The sequence below is a fragment of the Zootoca vivipara genome, chromosome 7 (genome assembly GCF_965207765.1).
Source record: "Zootoca vivipara chromosome 7, rZooViv2.hap1.1, whole genome shotgun sequence".
NCBI lineage: Eukaryota > Metazoa > Chordata > Lepidosauria > Squamata > Lacertidae > Zootoca > Zootoca vivipara.
In genome coordinates this window covers 83860356-83870371 of record NC_142590.1, presented here as the reverse complement: position 1 = coordinate 83870371, position 10016 = coordinate 83860356, and the positions used below count along the sequence as shown (strand labels likewise).

General features: G+C 44.5%; 1 long non-coding RNA gene across 1 annotated transcript; it reads left to right on the top strand.

Moving 5' to 3' along the window:
* Positions 1 to 4889: 4889 nt before the first annotated feature.
* On the top strand, positions 4890 to 9632 carry LOC148685168 (uncharacterized). Its single transcript, XR_015951193.1, has 4 exons — positions 4890 to 5065; positions 9033 to 9131; positions 9239 to 9307; positions 9436 to 9632. It is a non-coding gene; the product is annotated as an uncharacterized LOC148685168 (long non-coding RNA).
* The last annotated feature ends 384 nt before the right edge of the window (positions 9633 to 10016 follow it).

Sequence of the window (10016 nt, the reverse complement as noted above, 5' to 3'; positions counted from 1 at the left end):
TCTGCAACAACTCATATTCAAGCCGCACATCATGAGTGGGAAATCACATATTTGTAGCTTTCCTTGTTGTGGAAAAAAGAAAAGCAGCAGCGAGACTCTTTTCCAGCAAAAGACATCAGTGCAAATGCATTCATAATATCTCATTCTATGGTGGAAGGAGGCTGAGCCCTAGTAGAACCACAGATGGGCTCCATAAGCAAACCCAGCGGTGTTTTGCTTTATATTAAAATATATCTCCCCACCCCTACTCCAGAACTGGAGTCTAGCTGTTTGGATATTATTGGAAAAGCAACATTGGAATAAAGACCTCCTGTTTGCAGCATTCCGTATGCTTCTAAGCCATAGGTAACAGTAGCATGGCAATCCACCCACTTGCACGGTCTACAGCAGTGTTTCTCAACCAGTGTGCCTCCAGATGTTTTGGGACTACAACTCCCATCATCCCTAGCTAGCAAGACCAGTGGTCAGGAATGATGGGAGTTGTAGTCCCAAAACATCTGGCGGCACACTGGTTGAGAAACACTGGTCTACAGCATGTGGCCTGGATAAGCTCTGCCGAGTCAAGAGTTCAGCTGCCTGTGTTTGCTGCTCAGGAAATGAGAAGCCGGGAGCTGGGAGAGCCAATTAAACAAACACCTCCTCAGGGATGAGGGTTCCAATCCTGTTTAAGCCACCAGTGAAAATGAGCTCAGTAGGCCTTCTCCTAACTTCTTTTGCAATTTGCTGTGGTTCATCAACACTGGAAGGATGTGCCTAAGCAGAGGACTACGGGAGTGGATTAGCACATTTGCTGCAAGTCAGGATTGAGTCGCCTCGGCAAAGCTGAGTGGAGAGATTTGCCACCCGTCTGTGCCGCAGCTGTCGTGTTTCTAAGCACTGATCACGTTCCAAAAAGGAAGGCCAAATAAGACACAAGGGATTGTAAGGGATAGCAAAAGTTTAGATGGCAAGAGGGGGGAGGAGATATTAAAGCAAACAGCTGACTGCCCAGCTTGGCTTAGATCCTGCACTGCGAAGATAACATGATCCCTCTCCTCCTTCTCTTTTGCCCTACTGTTGCACTGTGTTCCAGGACTCCAGACAAAAGACCAGAAGAAAAAACTTCAGGCAGCAGAGTTTCAAAGTTCTATGAACAATTTTATTGTTTTGTCAGACAAAAGCAATAAGGTGCAGCAGGTTAATTGGCAGACTGCACACAGCAGTTACTTGTGCAATGGGTTAAATACATTTTCCAAACAGCAAAGCCCAGCCTCTTGCATTTCCCTTAAGCCTATCAGAATTACTTCTCTATTTTACTCTTAGCCAATCAGAGAAGTGGCTCTCTGGGGTTTGAGGCAAGGGGTATTCCCAGCCTTTCCTGGACAAACCCAGCCTTTTTCTGTTTCAAGCTGCATTGCTGTTTTTGCCCTACTAGGTGGTGCTGAATAGCTATTATTGCATCTAAGAGTTGACAATTACCTCCCCCGCGCAGGTGCACCTTTGTTTTGCATTCATAGCTGAATTTAGATCTTCTGCAGTTAGCCAGTTTCGGTTTCCAGCAGCCAGCGTTTAACGGGAAGTCCCAGCAGATGTTCAGCCAGTGCATGACGAGTTTCGGTTTCAAGCTTGAACAACATAGCTATTTCTGATCATGACATTCTGCCAAACTAAAAGCTGCACAGCTAAAATGAAGTTTAACAGTTTTACAGACAGCTAAAATTGAGTTTCCAAACTTTGATCAAGAGCCTGTTACTGACCAGGGCTGGTCAGATGCCTCACTACGACTCCAGAAAGTAGGGTGCATAAAGTGAAGTTGCTGGTGTTGAGAAATACAATTCCTGCGCCCAACTGGAAGGGCAAGAATGTGGAGCTGCAGAACCAACTCCTAGATCATCCTAGAATGACCATTATTTATTCTCCATCTGGGAAATATAGGAAGCTGCCTTATACAGAGTCAGACCATCGGTCCATATAGTTCAGTGCTGTCTACAGTAACCAGTAGTGGCTCTCTGGGGTTTGGGGCAAGGGGTATTCCCAGCCTTTCCTGGACAAACCCAGTGGACCAGTCAACTATTAGCTGCAGATGTTGTGAGCAACCATGTGGGGGCTGAGGCCAGGATTCACCTGGGAGGAAGTGGCTAGGGCCACGTCATGTTGGCAGTGGTCATGAACCCGTTCTCTTTCTTTTTCTCCCCTTTCATTCATCCACCCACCCACCCATCATCCATTCGTTCTACATCTCTGATACAAACACCGGAGCACATTACTCATGCAAGCAATCTCAGGACCCCCCACCCACCCTGCAAAGTTATCTCTGGAGGCAGGAGCACAATGGGCACTGGATGAAACCAACACAGGTAAAGTGCTTTGGAAATGAATATTGTTAGAAATATACAAACAGCAAGACCTTGAACTTGAGCAAAATAAATCACTCTTCCACTACCAACACCTCATTCATTCATTCCAAGCTAATGTCTGCCATCTTCTGGCTCATTTGTAGAATGGTCTGAATTTAGAGCATTTAGCTGTTAATGTTTTCGCACACTTGGCTGCAGCTATTGAAGGACTCCAGGATCTATTTTCATATTACATGCACGAGTTGCTGTTGTGTATATTTCATTTACAACTAATACAGGAGTATATTCACAAACTATAAATATTTGCCACGCAAATGGCCAATAGTCCTGCAGCAGCACTAACTTTTCACTGCTTGCATTCTACCCTCACAGATATAGGATCCCAAGAACTGAAAGGGACCCAGGGTACGATCCAGATTAAACCGCCCCCCCAAAAAATAATAATAATAACTTATAACAGACCTATATCCGGTCTTGTTCAATTCTCAGCATTTTACATCAGTTTGTGCTTTTTTGTAAGTCCTCATGAAATATACACATTTTAGGTTCTTTTGCCTAATATATATATAAATACACACACACACACACACACACACACACACACACACACACACACATTTTTTGCAAAGCAATTTTCCCTAATCCAATCCATGGTCTGGAATGCATTCGAAATTTTCACATAGGAATTGATGGAAACTGTCGGCTTGTTATGTGACCGCTCACCTAAAGAATGATTTCCAGGGAACGCATTGTGTTTGGTAAGCGGGACCTGCATGTATAACACAATGAGCATCGATAGGAATGTAATATCCTGACCGGCTGTCTCATGGCTATAATTAATAAAAGAAAGAAAGAAAGAAAGAAAGAAAGAAAGTGTAGCCTTATTAGCTGATAAGGGTCCTTTAAGTTGCGCCCAGGCAGGGACAGAGACAGCCAATAATGACACCGAGGGTTGAATCCAGAGAAAGAATTTAATTCTTAAATTTAAGAGACTCTTGGTGATCAGCTCCACAACAAGAGTAAAGAAACACAAATTTGCAAAGATTCTTATACACTTCTTGGGCTCCTTTCCCCCTCCTCTGTAAATATGCGCACGCAAGGGGGTCACAGGTTACAAATCCATATGAGGAAAATCCGTATCCTGTCCTTCTCATGAACACAAAGGGGGTCACAAGTACATATAAGGAAGATCCGTGTCCGGTCCTGTGCATAAACACATGCTGATTCATGCTACCCCGGTAGCATCCTCACTCAGCCTTGAGTGGGGGCTTGAATTCCTATCTATCTTGCCTGCTCTTTGCGTCAGACTGCTAGCATCAGACAAGACAATCATCTGGCCTTGATAGCTTAGCAGGGCATTCTGTCTTGCTATTGAATGTTTTTATTACACTTTGGCCCACTTTGGTTCACAGACACAGAGGCAAAAAGGAAAGCATTTTAAGAAGCATTTTAGGGATATGGGGGGTTAAGCCATACAATCAGAATTATACAATGCAAACTATATAATCAGATTTAGCTCAATAACACAATTGGCAAATCTCTCCCTTCAAAAGAAAGAAAGAAAGAAAGAAAGAAAGAAAGAAAGAAAGAAAGAAAGAAAGAAAGAAAGAAAGAAAGAAAGAAATGGTGGTGTGGCAGTCAACATCACGCTGGTGAGCCCAGGCAACCTCATGCCAGGCCAAGTACTGGCACCACTGTCTTTTCCCATTGCCCCCACTGTAGTGAGATAGCATACAGGCTGGGGGAAAATGCATCATCAAAACAAAATTCTTCCTAGCATGTGCTAGAAGTGATCTTTCTTTACCAATACAGCAGCACTATTTGTGTGTATTTGCACAGACATAGCAGGTTGGCAGCATAAGCAACCTGCATGTGGCAGAAGGGTGGAGAAAGTACAGTTTCACTCAAACTCTGCATTAACGAAAAACTTTCCTGGCTGGCAAGCTTTGCTAAGTGTCTTTGATGGGCTACAGTATTTCAATTAAGTGCTCCCAGCTGGAGAGAAGACTGTGAATCTCCTGGTCCTTTCCTGCTGTGCAGAAGCCAGAGGGAGTCCCAGCAGTGCTAGGTTTTTTGTTTTTTTTTATCACCAGGCAATTGAGTCCCCTGTCTTTGTCTCACCTCATTTCTCCGTATATAAAAGAAAGGCAAGAATGTGATTGGGCAACCCCCATCGGAGGATTTCTACTACTGATTCACAATCTTGGATTTGCATGAAGTCAGGGTGGGGTAAGGGGGAGGGGAGTGAAGGTAGGCTGTATAACAGCAGCGACCATGGCCTGGGAGTGAGAAGGGAGGGACACTAAGTGGGGAACAGTGGTAGCTTGAAACAATGGCAGAAGTTTGAGGACTCTACATACTTCCCTCTAACAGATTATGAAATGCCCAGTTTCAGGCCCTTTCTTCCCATAGAGATGAGCATAACAGGCTAGAACAGCACGGTTGCTGTGTGTGTGTTTATGCATGCAGAGAAAAAGGACAAGGAAAGGTTAAATTAGGTCTGTTTGCCTTGCACCTGCGCCTACACCTGCAGCTGGTTAAGTGTGAGTCAGCAAACTTGTGAGAGTGAATCAGCACAAAATAGAAATACCCTTGTGTTTGGAGCAAGTCTGCCTTGGGTCCCGTCCCTTGGCTAGAACGTAATCTTTGTTGGCACACTGCAAGGAGTATGTTGCTGGAAGGACCTTTTCTGGCTTTTGCTGCAAGCTGTCTCTTAGGGACAGACTGAGGTAGGATTATTTTATGTGTGTATGCTAAGCGGAGGAACTGCATTATCCTTTGGACTGTCCGTAAAGGAACTGACCTTACCCAAACTGTCTGGCATCTTTATTTGACAAACCTCCATTCTGGATTTTACATTTGCACAGTGTGCTGGCGGGCTGAATGGGCACTCTGCACATGCCCCAACAGGCGCTGCTCGCCTGACCATCCTGTTGGTCACATTGCCGCTGCTTACGGGGAAGGAAAGCGGGAGGGGAGAGGTGAGGAGGGCGGCTGGCGCAGGGCAAATGTACTGTCAGGTGCACCATATTGGCTCTGCCAGCGTGTTTGCACTGCACGAAGCTCACTGCTGCCTCACCTCCTGATAAGCAACAGAGATGGGATTGACCAGTGGTCAAGTGAGTGCCATGGCTCCACCAGGCTGCTGCTGGAACCCTAAACAGGATCACTTCTGACCTGTGAGGCCAGGCATAGGCAAATTTGGCCCTCCATATGTTTTGGGACTACAACTCCCATGATCCCTAGCTAACAGGACCAATGGTCAGGGATGATGGGAATTGTAGTCCCAAAACATCTGGAGGGCTGAGGTTGCCTATGCCTGTGTTAGGCAATGATATAAGTCTTTGCAGATGATGCCTCTCTTTGCAGATTTTAATCATGTTTGAACCAATAATAGGCTTTGATATTTTTTTTATTACTATTTGCCCCTTCATGGATCAATGCCTTGTCGTGGCGAAGGGGCTTGAATAACTCAGAGAAGCTATGAGCTATGCCATGCAGGGCCACCCAAGATGGACAGGTCATAGTGGAGAGTTTTGACTAAACGTGATCCACCTGGAGAAGGAACTGGCAAGCCACTCCAGTATCCCTGCCAAGAAAACTCCATGGACAAAGACAACAGGCATATAAAAGTTATGACGCTGTAAGATGAGCCCCTCAGGTCGGAAGGCGTCCAACATGCTACTGAGGAAGAGTGGAGGACAAGTACAAGTAGATTCAGAGCTGATGAAGCGGCTGGGCCAAAGCCGAAAGGACACTCAGTTGCGGATATGCCTGGAAGCGAAAGGAAAGTCCGATGCTGTAAAGAACCTGCATAGGAACCTGGAATGTAAGAACCATGAATAGAGGTAAGCTGGATGTGGTCAAAAATGAGATGACAAGAATAAATATCGACATCCTGGGCATCAGTGAACTAAAATGGAAGGGAATGGGTGAATTCAGTTCGGGTGACTATCATATCTACTACTGTGGGCAAGAATCCTGTAGAAGAAATGGAGTGGCCCTCATAGTCAACAAAAGAGTGGCAAAAGCTGTAATGGGATGCAATCTCAAAAATGACAGAATGATCTCGATACGAATCCAAGGCAGACCTTTTAACATCACAGTAATCCAAGTTTATGCACCAACTACCGGTGCTGAAGAAAGTGAAATTGACCAATTCTATGAAGACCTACAACACCTTCTAGAAATGACACCAAAGAAGGATGTTCTTCTCATTACAGGGGATTGGAATGCTAAAGTAGGGAATCAAGAGATAAAAGGAACAACTGGCAAGTTTGGCCTTGGAGTTCAAAATGAAGCAGGGCAAAGGCTAATAGAGTTCTGTCAAGAGAACAAGCTGGTCATCACAAACACTCTCTTCCAACAACACAAGAGACGACTCTACACATGGATATCACCAAATGGGCAGCATCGAAATCAGATTGATTATATTCTCTGCAGCCAAAGATGGAGAAGCTCTATACAGTCAGCAAAAACAAGACCTGGAGCTGACTGTAACTCAGATCATCAGCTTCTTATAGCAAAATTCCAGCTTAAACTGAAGAAAGTAGGAAAAACCACTGGGCCAGTAAGATACAATCTGAATCAAATCCCTTATGAATACACAGTGGAAGTGAGGAACAGGTTTAAGGATTTAGATTTGGTGGACAGAGTGCCTGAAGAACTATGGATGGAGGCTCGTAACATTATACAGGAGGCAGCAACGAAAACCATCCCAAGGAAAAGGAAATGCAAGAAGGCAAAATGGCTGTCCAACGAGGCCTTACGAATAGCGGAGGAGAGGAGGCAAGCAAAATGCAAGGGAGATAGGGAAAGATACAGGAAACTGAATGCAGATTTCCAAAAAACAGCAAGGAGAGATAAGAGGGTCTTCTTAAATGAGCAATGCAAAGAAATAGAGGAAAACAATAGAATGGGGAAAACCAGAGATCTGTTCAAGAAAATTGGAGATATGAAAGGAACATTTCGTACAAAGATTACCATAATCAAGGACAAAAGTGGTAAGGACCTAACAGAAGCAGAAGACATCAAGAAGAGGTGGCAAGAATACACAGAGGAATTATACCAGAAAGATATGGAGGTCTCGTACACCCCAGTTAGTGTGGTTGCTGACCTTGAGCCAGACATCTTGGAGAGTGAAGTCAAATGGGCCTTAGAAAGCACTGCTAATAACAAAGCCAGTGGAAGTGATGATATTCCAGCTGAACTATTTAAAATTTTAAAAGATGATGCTGTTAAGGTGCTACACCCAATATGCCAGCAAGTTTGGAAAACTCAGCAATGGCCAGAGGATTGGAGAAGATCAGTCTACATCCCAATTCCAAAGAAGGGCAGTGCCAAAGAATGCTCCAACTACCGCACAATTGCGCTCATTTCACACGCTAGCAAGGTTATGCTTAAAATTCTACAAGGCAGGCTTAGGCAGTATGTGGACCGAGAACTCCCAGAAGTGCAAGCTGGATTTCGAAAGGGCAGAGGAACCAGAGACCAAATAGCAAACATGCGCTGGATTATGGAGAAAGCTAGAGAGTTCCAGAAAAACGTCTACTTCTGCTTCATTGACTATGCAAAAGCCTTTGACTGTGTCGACCACAGCAAACTATGGCAAGTTCTTAAAGAAATGGGAGTGCCTGATCACCTCATCTGTCTCCTGAGAAATCTCTATGTGGGACAAGAAGCTACAGTTAGAACTGGATATGGAACAACTGAGTGGTTCAAAATTGGGAAAGGAGTACGACAAGGTTGTATATTGTCTCCCTGCTTATTTAACTTATATGCAGAATTCATCATGCGAAAGGCTGGACTAGATGAATCCCAAGCAGGAATTAAGATTGCCGGAAGAAATATCAACAACCTCAGATATGCAGATGACACAACCTTGATGGCAGAAAGTGAGGAGGAATTAAAGAACCTTTTAATGAGGGTGAAAGAGGAGAGCGCAAAATATGGTCTGAAGCTCAACATCAAAAAAACCAAGATCATGGCCACTGGTCCCATCACCTCCTGGCAAATAGAAGGGGAAGAAATGGAGGCAGTGAGAGATTTTACTTTCTTGGGCTCCTTGATCACTGCAGATGGTGACAGCAGTCACGAAATTAAAAGACGCCTGCTTCTTGGGAGAAAAGCAATGACAAACCTAGACAGCATCTTAAAAAGCAGAGACATCACCTTGCCGACAAAGGTCCGTATAGTTAAAGCTATGGTTTTCCCAGTAGTGATGTATGGAAGTGAGAGCTGGACCATAAAGAAGGCTGATCGCCGAAGAATTGATGCTTTTGAATTATGGTGCTGGAGGAGACTCTTGAGAGTCCCATGGACTGCTAGAAGATCAAACCTATCCATTCTTAAGGAAATCAGCCCTGAGTGCTCCCTGGAAGGACAGATCGTGAAGCTGAGGCTCCAATACTTTGGCCACCTCATGAGAAGAGAAGAATCCTTGGAAAAGACCCTGATGTTGGGAAAGATTGAGGGCACTAGGAGAAGGGGACGACAGAGGACAAGATGGTTGGACAGTGTTCTCGAAGCTACGAACATGAGTTTGACCAAACTACGGGAGGCAGTGCAAGACAGGAGTGCCTGGCGTGCTATGGTCCATGGGGTCACGAAGAGTCGGACACAACTAAACGACTAAACAACAATTACTATTTGAGTGTTGGGGGATGTCTGAACATGCTCATGTTATTCTCCCCACAGATGTAGAATTTTGAGCCACAACTTCACGAAAGTCCATAAAAGCTCTGATAAAAAAAAAGGCCCTTCTTCATCAGTCGGAAGACCGTAGTGGCAGTCTTGGTGAAGCATGCTTTTAATATTTTGGGGGTGGAACTATATAAGCCCCAACCACATAATATTTGAGTGTTGGGGCGTGTCTGAACATGTCTATGTTATGCTCCCCACAGATGTACAATGCCAACCCACAACCTCCATTATATCTGGACATCAATCGGAAGAACGTAGCAACAGTCTTGGTATATATTTAAAAAGCTTTAAAATATTTTGGGTTGGAACAATAAGCCCCACTCAATGGCATTTATTTTTAATTTCTGGGATGGAGCTATAGGCTGACACCCCTCTCGCTATCTCTTCCTGCCCTCAGATGCAGTATTCAAACAAATGCCATTGACAAATGCATCTAAGAAGTTTCCATTGTCAGCTCCAGTGAAGAGAATCGGGAAAACAAAGCATATTTTCAATAGTGCTCACCCCCAGAAGCATCTATGTATGTTCTGTTGAAAATGTAAAGAGGTGTGTGGTGGTGTCATTTTATTACCATTAATAAAACTCTGTACAATGCAGGAATCTTTTGCCTAATAATAATAATATCATAATAATTTATTATTTATACCCCGCCCATCTGGCTGGGTTTCCCCAGCCACTATGGGCGGCTTCCAACAGAAGAACAAAATAATCGATTAAAGATTAAAAGCCTCCCTAAACAGGGCTGCCTTCAGATGTCTTCTAAAAATCTGGTAGCTGTTTTTCTCTTTGACATCTGATGGGAGGGCGTTCCACAGGGCGGGTGCCACTACCGAGAAGGCCCTCTGCCTGGTTCCCTGCAACTTGGCTTCTCGCAACGAGGGAACCACCAGAAGGCCCTTGAAGGTGGACCTCAGTGTCTGGACTGAACAATGGTGGTGGAGACGCTCCTTCAGGTATACTTTATTGACTTTATGATGG